The 14,376-nt window shown below is 51.5% G+C and overlaps 1 protein-coding gene across 4 annotated transcripts in view; it reads left to right on the forward strand.

The window, feature by feature from the left end:
* The first annotated feature begins 316 nt into the window (after nt 1-316).
* Nucleotides 317-14,376, forward strand: part of LOC139766935 (glutamate [NMDA] receptor subunit 1-like) — a 90,092-nt gene continuing 76,032 nt past the window's right edge. For 2 of the 4 annotated variants that reach the window (XM_071695997.1, XM_071695996.1), the window contains exon 1: nt 318-494. The gene's annotated coding sequence lies outside the window, so the exon portion shown is untranslated. Of the gene's footprint in view, nt 495-14,376 lie in introns of all 4 variants that reach the window. The other 2 variants (XM_071695995.1, XM_071695998.1) reach the window with 2 other exon arrangements.

A 14,376-nucleotide genomic window follows, 5' to 3' on the forward strand; every position in this document is an offset into this window, starting at 1 on the left:
GCAAGGTTGAGAAAAGGTAGTAGAGGGCCAGGAAAGACTGTGGTGGGGCAGGGAAGGTAATGGCGGATTAGAATTGTTAGTAGAGGAGTAGACAAGGTAGTGGCGGGGATGGAAGGTAGTGGCGGTGCAGGGAACGGTATAGTGAGGTAAAGAAGAGAGTGGCGGGACACGGAAAGTAGTAGCGAGGCAGAGAAGGGGCCGTGAAGGTAGTGGTTAGGCAATGAAATTAGTGGCGGGGCAGTGATGGTAGTAGTAGGGCAGAGATGGTAGTGGTGGGTCACGGTAGTGGCGGGGCAGTGAAGGTAGTGGCGGGGCCGGGGCTCGGGATGGCTGGGATGTGCGCCGGGCCGGGAGAGAGAGAGCCGTAGCCACCTAGCGGCCGAGGCCCCAGTCTCTGGCGGAGAGCGGCCGCGGAACAGTGCCATATATCCCGGGCCGCCAATTTCCCCGTTATGGCTACCTTGTCGCCCACTGTGTCCCCCCACGGTGCCCAGGTACGTGCCGTTGGCTCAGCTGTGTTGAGTATCCCTCGATGGAGGTGACTAAAGCCGAAGGGGCGTCGAGACCAGTCCCTCTGGATGATGCGCACCTCCAAGCACTACCCAGGAGGCCGACCTGACTCGGCCCGCATCATCCCAGATGCTGAGCGGCCCCGGCCTCGCCTCTCAACCTGAGTGTACCAGTGTAAACCTACGTGTTGGTGTTCCCTGTAGAGTGTAGACTAGAGGACGTGAGTCTAGGGCTGTAATACGGGCGGGTGGGCGCGGGCGGGCGTGTGTTTATCTGGGGCGCGAGTGGATCAATACGGTGTTGGAGGCTGGGCAGGGAAGGCGGCCAGCCACCCAGCCACCCAGCTCCATGATGCTCCTGCAGCTGCAACCTCCGCTCAACCCACCACCACCACCCCTCATCCTCCTCCTCATTACCGCCATTGTACCGTCGCTCAGCATCCTATACCTGCCGTACCGTGTGACCAAGCTTGGTGTACCCTACTGGCCTCCTTTCCAAGCCATCTTTTGTTTCTCTGCGTTGAGAGGAGGGGAGCATGCACCTCCACCACCATCACGACTCCTTCCCTCCCCACTCTCCCCCCAAGAGCCGATCACTCATTCCTGTATATTATTAAGGAATGAGTAACTTTTGCTTTGTCCTCTTCTCTCCCTCCCGCGGACGTCCGGACTCTCCCCGGCGCCGCCAGAACCCCAGACCGGCCGTGACTTACCCTCTGGTGACGGTGAGATGTGACGGGAGATGACGGCCACCATAGGTGATGGGTTTCTTCGTGACTCCCGTCACGCTTCTACATCAGGGGTCTCCTGTACAGGTCCTTGGCCTATTATACTGGACCTGGGTCTCCTGGGGCTACTATACTGGACCTGGGGTCCCCTCGGGCTACTATACTGGACCTGGGGTCTCCTCGGGCTACTATACTGGACCTGGGGTCCCCTCGGGCTACTATACTGGACCTGGGGTCTCCTTGGGCTACTATACTGGACCTGGGGTCTCCTTGGGCTACTATACTGGACCTGGGGCTACTGTAGTAGACCAGAAGTCTCCTGGGGCTACTATACTGGACCTGGGGTCTCCTCGGGCTACTATACTGGGCCTGGGGCTACTGTAGTAGACCAGAGGTCTCCTGGGGCTACTATACTGGACCTGGGGTCTCCTCGGGCTACTATACTGGGCCTGGGGCTACTGTAGTAGACCAGAGGTCTGGGGCTACTATACTGGACCTGGGGTCTCCTCGGGCTACTACACTGGGCCTGGGGCTACTGTAGTAGACCAAAGGTCTCCTGGGGCTACTATACTGGACCTGGGGTCTCCTAGGGCTACTATATAGTTCATGGGGTCTCCCGGGATTACTGTACTAGACCTGGGGTCTCCTAGGGCTACTGTATATTTTATGGGGGTCTCCTGGAATTACTGTACTGGACCAGGGGTCTACAGGGGCTACTATACAGGTCTTGGGGCTAATGTGCAGGTCCTGGGGGCTCCTGGGTCTTCTGTATAGGTCCTAGGGCTACTCTACAGGTTCCGGTGTCTCCTGGGGCTGCTCTACAGATCCTGGGCTCCTCTCCAGGTCCTGGGGATACTGCACATGTCTGTGGGTCTCCTGCGGCTACTGTATAGGCCCTGAGGTCTTCTGGACCTACTGTACAGCTGCTGGGGTCTCCTGGGGCTATTGTACGGGTCCCGGGGTCTCGTTGAACTTCTGTACAGGTCCTGGGGTCTCCTTGGCCTACCGTATAGGTTCTGAGGTCTCCTGGGGCTACTGTGCAGGTACTAAGGTCTCCTGGGGCTACTGTACGTATTCTGTGGTCTCGCGGGGCTACTGTAATGTCCTGGAGTCTCCTAGGGCTACTGTATAGGAGCTTGGGGTCTCCTAGGACAACTGTACAGGTGTTTGGGTCTGCTGGGGCTACTGTGCAGGTGCTGGTGTTCCCTAGGACTACTGAACAGGTGCTGTGGATCTCCTGGGATTATTGCACAAGTGCTGGGGTCTCATGGGACTACCGAATAAGTGTTGGCTTCTCGTGAGACTACTGAACAGATGCTAGGGTATTTTGGGACTATTGAACATGTGTGGGGCTACTGAACAGGTGCTGGGGTCTCGTGGGACTACTAACAGGTGCTTGGGTCTCTCGGGACTACTAACAGGTGCTGGCGTCTCGTGGGACTACTAGCAGGTGCTGGGGTCTCGCGGGACTACTAACAGGTGCTGGGGTCTCGTGGGACTACTAACAGTTGCTTAGGTCTCGCGGGACTACGAACAGGTGCTGGCGTCTCGTGGGACTACTAGCAGGTGCTGGGGTCTCGCGGGACTACTAACAGGTGCTGGGGTCTCGTGGAATTACGGTTCAGGTGCCGGGATTACTCCTCAGTTGCTAGGGTTTCTAGGACTACCGAATAGGTGCTGGGGTTTCATGGGACCGATACTAATGTCTCCTTGGGCTACTGAATAGGTTCTTGGGTCTCTTGGGACTGCTGCTAGGTGCTGGGGTCTCCTGGGACTGCTTCTAAGGCACTGGAGTCTCCTGGGATTCCTGTACAGGTGCTGGGTTATGCTAGGACTACTGCACAGGTAGTGGGTTTTGCTGGAGGTACTGTGTAGGTGGTGGGGTTTCCAGGAACTAGTGAACAAGGTGCTGGGGGGTCTGCTGGGGCAAAGTTTTAGTCGCTGGGGCTACTGTACAAATACTGGGACTACTGTTGAGATGCCGGATCCCATGGGACTACTGTACAGGTGCTGAGGTCTCCTAGGGCTACTGTACAGCTGATGGGGGTCTCCTTTGACGATTGTGCAGTTACTGGAGTCTCCTACGACTACTGTACAGCTGCTGTGGTCTGTTGCGAATATTGTACAGGAGCTGGGGGTCTTCTGGGACCACTGTACAGATGATGGAGTTTCCTGTACAATTGCTAGGGTCTGCTAGGACCACTGCACAGATGCTGGCTTACACCGGTGCTACCACATAGGTGATGGGGTCTTCTAGGGCTACTCTAGTGGTGCTAGGGATACTGTACTGGTTCGGGATCTCCGGGAACAATTTTAGGGGCGCTAGGGCCACTGTAGAGATATTAGCTGTCCTGAGACTACTGTACAGGTTTTGAGGGCTCCTGGGACTACTGTACAGGAGCTGGAGCTTTCTGAGGCTATTGTACAGGTATTGAGGGCTCCTAGGACTACTGTACAGGCACTGGAGCATTCGAGGGTTACTGTACAGGTATTCGGGCCTCCTAGGATTACTCTACAGGTCCTCTCCTAGGACTATTGTTCAGGTGATAGGTCTCTAGAGACTACTGTACAGATGCTGGAGTCTCCTGAGGCTGCTGCATAGGTACTGTTGGGTCTCCTAGGACTACTGTGCAGGTGCTGGGTTCTCCTGGGACTGCTTCATAGGTGCTAGGATCTCGGGTTTACTGTACAGGTTCCTGGATCTCCTTGGGCTACTGGACAGGTGCTGTGGTCTGCTGGGGCTACTGTAGAGATAGTTGCTGGAGACCTCCTGGGGGGTACTGCACAGGTACTGTAGCCTACTGGGGTTACTTTACAGGCGCTGGGGGTGTCCTCGGGCTACTGTACAGGTGCTGGGGGTGTCCTCGGGCTACTGTACAGGTGCTGGGGGTGTCCTCGGGCTACTGCACAGGTGCTGGGGGTGTCCTCGGGCTACTGTACAGGTGCTGGGGGTGTCCTCGGGCTACTGTACAGGTGCTGGGGGTGTCCTCGGGCTACTGTACAGGTGCTGGGGGTGTCCTCGGGCTACTGTACAGGTGCTGGGGGGTCTCTTGAGAGATCTGTACAAGTGCTGATGCTATCTAGAGCTAATGTACAGGTGCTGGGTCCTCCTAAGGCGGTCGTAGAGGTACTGAAGTGTGTTGGCGCTACTGTGGAGGGTTTGGGTCACCTATGGAGGTAGGTACTGGGGTGTCTTGGACTATTGTAGCGCTGAGGTGGGGGGAGGGGGAGTCGTTTCCTAGGGCTACTCTACAGGTACTGGGTTCTCCTAGGGTTACTGCACAGGCTACTCCCAGGACTACTGTACAGGTGCTGGGGTTTCCTAGGACTATTGCACTAGTTCCGGTAGGACTATTGTACATTTGCTTTGGTCTTTTAAGGCTACTGTACTGATGCTGGGGTCTCTTAGGGCTACTGTACAGCTGGTACGGTCTCCTAGGGCTACTGTACAGGTGCTGGGATCTCTTAGGGCTACTGTGCAGGTGCTAGGGTCTTCTAAGGCTACTGCACTGGTGCTTGGGTCATTTTGGGCTACTGTGCAGATGCTGAGGGCTCCTAGGGCCACTGTATTGGTCCTGAGGTCTCATAGGACCACTGTATTGGTCCTGAGATCTCCTAGGGCTACTATACAGGTGCTGGGGTTTCCTAGGGCAACTGTACGTATGCTGGGTATCCTATAGAGCTACTGTAGGGTGTTTGGGGCCTCCTCGGGCTACTGTACAAGTGCTGGGGGTCTCTTAGAGCTACTGTGCGTTTGCTGAGGTCTTCTAGGGCTACTGCAAAGGTGCTTAGGGTCTCCTAGAGCTACTGTACGTTTACTGAGGTCTTCTAAGGCTACTGCACAGGTGCTGGGGGTCTCTTAGAGCTACTGTACGTTTGCTGAGGTCTTCTAGGGCTACTGCACAGGTACTTAGGGTCTCTTGGAGCTACTGTACGTTTACTGAGGTCTTCTAGGGCTACTGCACAGGTGCTGGGGGTCTCTTAGAGCTACTGTACGTTTGCTGAGGTCTTCTAGGGCTACTGCACAGGTACTTAGGGTCTCCTGGAGCTACTGTACGTTTACTGAGGTCTTCTAGGGCTACTGCACAGGTGCTGGGGGTCTCCTAGAGCTACTGTACGTTTACTGAGGTCTTCTAGGGCTACTGCACAGGTACTTAGGGTCTCCTGGAGCTACTGTACGTTTATTGAGGTCTTCTAGGGCTACTGTACAGGTGCTGGGGGTCTCTTAGAGCTACTGTACGTTTACTGAGGTCTCCTAGAGCTACTGTACGTTTACTGAGGTCTTCTAGGGCTACTGCACAGGTGCTGGGGGGTCTCCTAGAGCTACTATACTGGCGCTGGTAAGTCTCCCAGGTCAATTGTACTGGTCAGGGCGACCCGTGATGAAGGACACCTCTGGGATCCTGTGGTGTTGTCGGTGAGCCTTTGATATCGTAGTGGCGACACCCGGACTATCCTGCATCGGTGGTGATGACTCCGGGGCTACTCTAACGTGACTCCTGTAGTCTCCTGGGGCTACTGTAGGTTGAACTCTCTCTCTCTCTCTCTCTCTCTCTCTCTCTCTCTCTCTCTCTCTCTCTCTCTCTCTCTCTCTCTCTCTCTCTCTCTCTCTCCGTCACAACATCATCATCCTCATCATCATCATCATCATCATCCTCATCATCATCATACAGTAATACGTGATGATGACTCCTCCTGGGCTATCTCTCCTGTGCTAGGTGACTATTGGCTTACTGTAGTGGTGTTGAGTCGTCTTAGGCTACTGTAATGGCGACTCCTTGGCTACTGTAGTGATGGTGATGACATCTGGGCTACTGTAGTGGTGATTGTGACCCCCTGGGCTACTGTAGTAGTGGTGATAGTGACCCCCTGGGCTACTGTAGTAGTGATAGTGACCCCCTGGGCTACTGAAGTGGTGATAGTGACCCCCTGGGCTACTGTAGTAGTGATAGTGACCCCCTGGGCTACTGTAGTGGTGATAGTGACCCCCTGGGCTACTGTAGTGGTGATAGTGACCCCCTGGGCTACTGTAGTGGTGATAGTGACCCCGTGGGCTACTTGTAGTAGTGGAGACACCTGGACTACCGAAGTGGTTGTGGTGATTCTGGCAGCCGTGGTGATGAAGGTCACACCAAGACGACCATGTCAGAGACACTTGTGCAGCTGGTCGTGTCTCCAGGGACTGACTGGACTGGTGGCGATGTCTCCAGGGAGGGGCTGCTTGGCGGCGGGGTGGTAATGGTGGTGGTGGGCGCTACGCGAGAGGTCTGTCATGGGGTTGATGCGAAGTGGGGGAGGTGGAGGGTTGGGGAGGGGAGGGGATGTCACCGGGCCCTCGTCTGCCAGAGGTTCCGACGTGGTCTACTGGGTAGCCTAGGAAATGGATGGCTGGGGGCTGCTGCTCCTAGGGCTACTGTAGCCACAGTGATGTCCCGAGGCTACCGAAATGCTAGCTGCAAGACGTCAAGGGAGGAGAGTGATGTATATATATATATATATATATATATATATATATATATATATATATATATATATATATATATATGTATTGCTCGCTCGGAAGACTTTGCTTCATTTAGGTGAATCGCCAAAGGCGTCTTTTGGGGTCGCTACGTTCGTACGTAGGGGGTAGACGTCAAAACCTAGGAAAATGATTATTATCTGTCATTTTGCGTGTGGTCAAGCCTCAGGCATTCTCTCTCTCTCTCTCTCTCTCTCTCTCTCTCTCTCTCTCTCTCTCTCTCTCTCTCTCTCTCTCTCTCTCTCTCTCTCTCTCTCTCTCTCTCTCAAGCCCTTTGCTTCATTCAAGTCAAGATATCAGTGTTGTCTCACATGATGTGAGCCGAGGTACCGTCTGGCCAGCGCTGGTTGCTGACCAAGTCCAGCGAAGACCGCTTCACAGACGAACGCTACACAGAAGACCGCTACACAGAAGACCGCTACGCAGACGACCGCTACACAGACGACCGCTATGCAGACGACCGCTACGCAGACGACCGCTACACAGACGAACGCTACACAGACGACCGCTACACAGACGACCGCTACCCAGACGACCGCTACCCAGACGACCGCTACCCAGACGACCGCTACCCAGACGACCGCTACACAGACGAACGCTACCCAGACAACCGCTACACACACGACCGCTTCACAGAAGAACGCTACACAGACGAACGCTACCCAAACGACCGCCACACAGACGACCGCTACACAGACGACCGCTACCCAGACAACCGCTACACACACGACCGCTTCACAGAAGAACGCTACACAGACGAACGCTACACAAACGACCGCTACACAGACGACGCTACACAGACGACGCTACCCAGACGACCGCTGCACAGACGACCGCTACATAGACGACCGCTCTCAAAATGTCATCGTTCGACGAAGCCTCACATCGTCATTTCTTAATGACATTTCTGGACGAACTCTCAATGCCAGCCACTTCTGGACGAACTCTCATCGTCACTTCTGGACGAAGGCGGGGGTTCACTGTGTCTCATTTATTTGGTCTCTTGTGAAGATGTGGGTGACGGTAGCACCTGAGAGGGATTCGAGGCTTGAAAGCGAGCCCCTCGTCCCTGTGTAAGGCAGATTTTTAAGGTGATTTGTGAGCCAGGGAGTCCGTCATTGCACTGAGGTGATTCACAGCGCTCTCCAGGGCAGGAGGGAATCGTGGACTTGAACTGGTGTGGTGAATTGAATGGAAAGAGCGAAGAAAACGGAGACTGTTGATGACGACACGGACGTTAGAAAATGGCCCTTGGCAGCTATGGCTAAGGCTGGGGTCAAGTGAGGTCGACCAGTTGGCTAATGTGGAGGTCGTGATGAGGGTCGTAGACAGCAAGGGTCGTGTCCACAGACCGATCTGACTTTGGTGTTGAGCACGACCAGCGAGAGGGTCGTACCCGTAGACCTGGCCCTGGTGTTGAGCACGACCAGCGAGAGGGTCGTGCCTAGCGACCTGGCTGGCCCTGGTGTTGAGCACGACCAGCGAGAGGGTCGTGCCTAGCGACCTGGCTGGCCCTGGTGTTGAGCACGACCAGCGAGAGGGTCGTGCCTAGCGACCTGGCTGGCCCTGGTGTTGAGCACGACCAGCGAGAGGGTCGTGCCTGGCGACCTGGCTGGCCCTGGTGTTGAGCACGACCAGCGAGAGGGTCGTGCCTGGAGACTTGGCTCTGGTGTTGAGCACGACCAGCGTGAGACAGGCAGGCTCACCTGGCTATATTTATATATGCATATATTTGAAAATAATCCTTTTTATTTTTTCATACGTTAAGCTCCAGGACTGGATGGGGTAGGGGGAGGGGTGTTGGGGCGCGGGGCAGGGTGGTGGTGTTGGGGCGGGGCAGGGTGGTGGTGTTGGGGCGGGGCAGGATGGTGGTGTTGGGGCGGGGCAGGATGGTGGTGTTGGGGCGGGGAAGGGTGGTTGTGTTGGGGGGCGGGGCAGGGTGGTGGTGTTGGGGCGGGGCAGGGCGGTAGTGGGGCGGGACAGGGAAGTAGTGGTCGAGGGGCAGGGAGGTATATGGTGGGGCGGGGCAGGGTAGAATGGTGGTAGTACATAGGGGCGGGTCAGGATGGTGGTGGTGTGGGGGAGGGTGGTAGTTGCAGGGGCAAAATTGTGGTAGGGTGGGGCGGGTGTGGGTGGTGGTACTGTGGGGTAGGTGGTGCGGGTCAGGATGGGACGTGGCGGGGCAGAGCGGGGTCGGTTGGGGCTAGGCTAGGCGGGGCCCTTGGGTAATGGTTGAGTGGGGCACATTGGTGGTAGGGTGGGGCGTATGTACTGAGGTGGGGCAGGGAGAGGGTAGTGGCAGGGCAGGGCGGGGCGCGGTCCTGATGGAGCGGGGGCAGGTTAGTGGTGGTGGGGCGGGGGCAGGTTAGTGGTGGTGGGGCGGGGGCAGGTTAGTGGTGGTGGGGCGGGGGCAGAGTATGTATGGTGCTCTTCAGCATCACGTCAGCACCACCATAAATTCACAACCTCACATCATACATGGTTGTGGGGGGGTGTTAGTCTCCACCTCCCTCACTTGTAGAGTACCAGGGTTCGGATCCCAGTACACAAACGGGACCTCTCTGTTACACGATGTTACGCGTCACGTGACTTCGTAACAGGCTGTTCATCAGCTGCCAATCATCATCTCATTAGTCACGCCGCGAATGACTAATTAGCAACGCTGTAAATACTTCCCGATCAATGCTGTAAGTAAGTCATTAGCGATGCTGTAATTAGCTCAATAGCCACCATGTAACTCATTAGTGATGCCGTAATTAACTCTTTAGCAACGCTGTAAACCCATTAGCGATGCCATAATTAACTTCTTATCAACAGTGCTGTAAATACTTCATTAGCTACACTTTCAACAACTAATTGACGATTCTTACGTAAATCATCAGCGATGACGTAATCAAGTCATTAGCAAACCCGTAAATAACTCATTAGCGATGCTTTGTTAGCTGAATTACCCATGCAGTAGCTGTCATTAGCCATTCTGTAAGTATCTCATTAGCGATCCCGTAGATAATTCGTTAGTCATACTGTAAGTGCTGTTGTAATCGGTGCTGCTGCGATCGGTGTGTGTGTGTGTGTGTGTGTGTGTGTGTGTGTGTGTGTGTGTGTGTGTGTGATTATATATATATGTACGTACATATGAGGATGGAGCTTCAACGGCAGAAGATACATTTTCTCACGTCCTCTCCTCCGTACATTTCCTCACCTCCCTCCTTCCCTTCGTACACTTCCTCACTTTCCCTTCCTCCCTCCGTGCACTTCCTCACCTCCCTCTCTCCCTCTGTACACATCCTAACCTCCCTCACTTCTTCCGTACACAGTCTCACCTCCCTCCCTCCGTACACAACCTCACCTCCCTCCCTCTGTACACCTATCTTGCCCCACTTCCAGGTGTGGCCCCTTGCTGTAATGATTCAGAGAACTGTTCTTCACAGCCTCCTGCAGGCATCTCTGTGGTTGTCCTGTCTCGTCCTCCTTGAGCCTAACCTCGTAGCTCACTTGGCACTCACGTCAGCTGCCGTTCGTGTTGCATTCCTCCAGACCCTCTCCAGCATCTCTATGTGGCTACCTCAGGTGAGGGAGGGAACCAGACTGTAGCGACCGTGTGTTACCTAAACATGTCATTTTGATATCAAGGATGATTGCAGTTTACCTCCATGATCCTTCCAGACAGACCTGACGACAAGGTCTAAGTCCTATTAGCTCTTGGGTCCACATCACAGTCCAACCTGCATCTGGGTCTCCATCACCACGGTGCTCACACTGTGGCTCATTCATCCCGCTTTTTGTCTTTAATGACGACTGCATCCTCCAGGGATCAATGTTACAGTCTCCGTTATCTCTCTCGTGTCCTAATGATGTTCACGTCATCAACAAACGTATTCACAAGGATGATGCTTCCGCCTCGACTGTCGTATGATGTAGAGGTGGTCCCAGCAGAGCCTTCTGAGGGACCCCACTTGTCATCCACGCCCAGCCTAACCAAGGCAGGTGCCAGGCCAATTATGCACCTAGTGTCTGACCCCCAGCTATGATATATATATATATATATATATATATATATATATATATATATATATATATATATATATATATATATATATATATATATATATATATATATATATATGTTTATATCCCGCGTGAGCGACGTAGCAAGCAGAAGAGATAACTGAGCCTTAGAGGAATAAAGTCCTGGCTTCAACAGGTGCCACCAACAGTAGTCATCAACAAGTGACACCAGCAGTAGCTTCGGACAGATGCCATCAACAGTAACCACCAACAGGTGCTACCAACAGTCATCAACAACAGGTGCTACCAACAGTCATCAACAACAGGTGCTACCAACAGTAACCATCAACAGATGCCACGCTTATACTTTTTGTATAGTCATCAATCACCACATTTCACGGAAGGTACCAAAAGGTGCCAACATTAAAGTGCCATCAAGAAGACCATCCAGGAGAGAGACCATATATAGTGGTGCCACCAGGAGAGACCATCAGATGGTACCACCAGAAGAGACCATCAACAAGTGCAGTTCACAGTACACGCCGTTGGTAATTGCCACAGACCAGTGCCACCAGCAGGTGGTATCAGACAGTAGATGGGCACTGCGAAGTGAGGGGCATAAGAGTTGGAGAAAATGGCCATCATCTCTCTCTCTCTCTCTCTCTCTCTCTCTCTCTCTCTCTCTCTCTCTCTCTCTCTCTCTCTCTCTCTCTCTCTCTCTCTCTCTCTCCTTCACCGCCCCAGCCTCGCCTTCTCAGAAGGCACCAATGCCTGGAACCATTCAATGACTGTGTGTCTGGCACTACCGGGAACAGGGGCCCTGCAAGCGGCTCCCAAGGACAGAGACCATCACATGCAACATTTAAAATGACACACGACTGCCTCCCTCGATAAATAACGTCATATTTACTGATGTTAATCGCGTAGTGTGAGTCTAGGAGGAGGGGAGGAGTGGGGAGGGAGGGGGGCGGCGGTACGGGGCCAGGCAATGTATCGATTCTTGAAACTGGTGATGAGGTGGTGGTGGTGGTGGTGGTGGTGATGGTGGTGGTGGTGGTTGTGGTTGGCGGTGGTAAGATGCGATGGTGGTAGGACCTGGTGATGGTGACTGTGGTGATAAAGTGCGTTGGTTAAGTAAAGCATGGTAGCAGTGGTAGGTGTACTGTTTGGTTAGGAAGTACGTGGGAAGGGCAGATCAAACTCCGGAGACCTGATGATCCATGATGAGGTTATCCGTAGGAAGATAACAGTACTAGAGTCATGAGGTCGTGAGTTTTATTTGTGGTAGAGACCGTAAAACAGAAGGCACCTCCCCATCCACCACTCCTTTCCGGCACAACAAACCAGCAGACATGTTACTACTCATTGTTAAGGAGATCCGTTAGTATGTAGAAGCTATACCGCCTTGGAAATTTTATAAGAAAGTTCGACAAATCAAACCCTGGTGGGATGCTGAAGCGGGATACCCCAGGGACGGAGGCTCAAGTTTGAAATGAGACAATAAAGTTGAAGTTCCGTATACAAAAACTCTAAAATTTATTTTTCCCTCCCGAACAAGATTATATACTAAACAACGATATCACTTAAGTATTCGTTTAGCTTTTACTTACCGGTAATAATAGTTTTCGCATCACCAACTTGTTTTAGTGTTACATTACTTTCGAGCTGGGAAAAAAGTTCTTTGCCCATGTTGATATTACATCTGATTTTCTTATATTTTCATGATAGTTCTAACGTGAAAGAAAATAAGAGTTGCCTTCAAAATCATTTAGTATTAGGCTCCACATTTATAGAAAAAAAAGATTATTCTTATTTTTTCCTCAAAAGGCTTGTTTCTAAAAGACAGAATTAGCTTTGTTGCTCTTCTTTGCTTTCGTTCTAATTTCGATTTCATCTTCGATCAAGTCTGATGACTTGAAAGCGTATTCCAGATGAAGTCTGACCTGGGCGTTGAATCAAATGAGTCTGATAACACTTGTTCTTATATAGATTTTTTTTCTCTGCCACCTGTGTAGCCTGTTATTTCATAGACTTGGTTTTGTCACCTGTGTAGCATAGCCGACACAAGTCGATTGTTCCATAGACACCGTCGCGGCGTCCATTGTCATCATAATCTTGGTCATAACTTGAACACTTTATATCAGACACTAGTGAAACTTTACACAGTTGTTTATCAACACCTAACGAATTGAATGGTATGAGATCCATTACTCTAGATTGGATTTTGATTGAGTTGTGCTCCTTATGAAATGGTTTTACGTGGAAATGAATTAAGTTCATACCTTGGACAAACTTCAACTTTGTGAGTATGAAACTTTATACATTTCTGTCCAAGCATGCAAAGAAGTGATTGGCATGACTCTTACTTGTTATTTCTATGCCACCCTTAAGATGATTTCAATTGGAACTTAACCTGGTTATGGCATTTATAAAAAGATTTAACATGGAAATCTACCTGGATCATAAGTTAAAAAGAGTTCCACCTTTTGCCCAGAAACTTTGTTCACTTGTTTCCCAGCATCTAAAGAATTGTATGGCATAATACCCGTAACTTTAGTTTTGTTTTCACGCTACTTACAAGAAAGGTTTCAACTCAAGCAATTATGTTCATTTGCGGGCTACGCAAGTGTTCCACGTAACATCCCTCTTATACTGTTTAGCAGTGAAACCTACTACTGTTTAGGTCTGTCTTTCGATCCCTGGTATAAATAAGGAACGGTAGGGGTCCCAGGACTGATCCCTTAGGTACCCCACTTGTCACGTTGAAACATGGATTCTTGACATTCGAATGGACTCATTTCTTTTCTTTCCTGTGGGCCAGGATTCGATTTCTTATTCTTTGGGATTTCATCTTAATGGAGAATCTTAATATTAAATTTTAATATGATTTTTTTTTTGGAATCTCGTTTATTATATGTATAATCAAAGGATTATCTTGGATTTGGTCAACATAGTCTTTTATTCTGAAACCCATTATGATAATCAGTTATTAGTTATTATTCTCTAATGGTCTAACGATTTTTCCCTAATTATTGGTTATAACATCTTACTGAGAACCGAAGGAAGAAGAATGATTGTTCGAAGTGCATTTTGCTGGTGACAAGGATAACCATATCTTCTGTGTCCTGGAAACCCCACGTAATGAACGTGGCTAAATCTGCATCCTCAAAGCTAACGGTGTTATACAGCTACTTTACATCGACAGAGCGTCTCGTTCGCCCCAGTATGGATGGAGTACTAGGGTGGCTCCTCTTCTGCTTTGCTCATAGCCAGAGCCTTACCTTGGCGTAGGCTGGTGCGTGTATGTGTACACATATAGGAGTAAAGACATGGTGTGTGTATACAAGGTCAAGAGACGGGGGCAACACGAGTACAACTCCCCTCCCCCATAACACACAGATGATGAATCACACTTTTATCTTTCTCTTCAACCATCCCTATACCTCAGGTTGTTTCCCCTCTTCCTATTTTACATCCATGGTGCCTCCTTTCTTAACCTTTCTCGAGCTGTAGAACAGTGGAATTCTCTTCCATCTTTAGTCTTTGCCTCTTACTATAAACCATCTCGTCTTTAAGGGTCTGGTCCACGTACACCTGAGGAGCTCAAGTT

This window comes from Panulirus ornatus, chromosome 58 (assembly GCF_036320965.1).
Source record: "Panulirus ornatus isolate Po-2019 chromosome 58, ASM3632096v1, whole genome shotgun sequence".
In the NCBI taxonomy this organism is placed as follows: domain Eukaryota; kingdom Metazoa; phylum Arthropoda; class Malacostraca; order Decapoda; family Palinuridae; genus Panulirus; species Panulirus ornatus.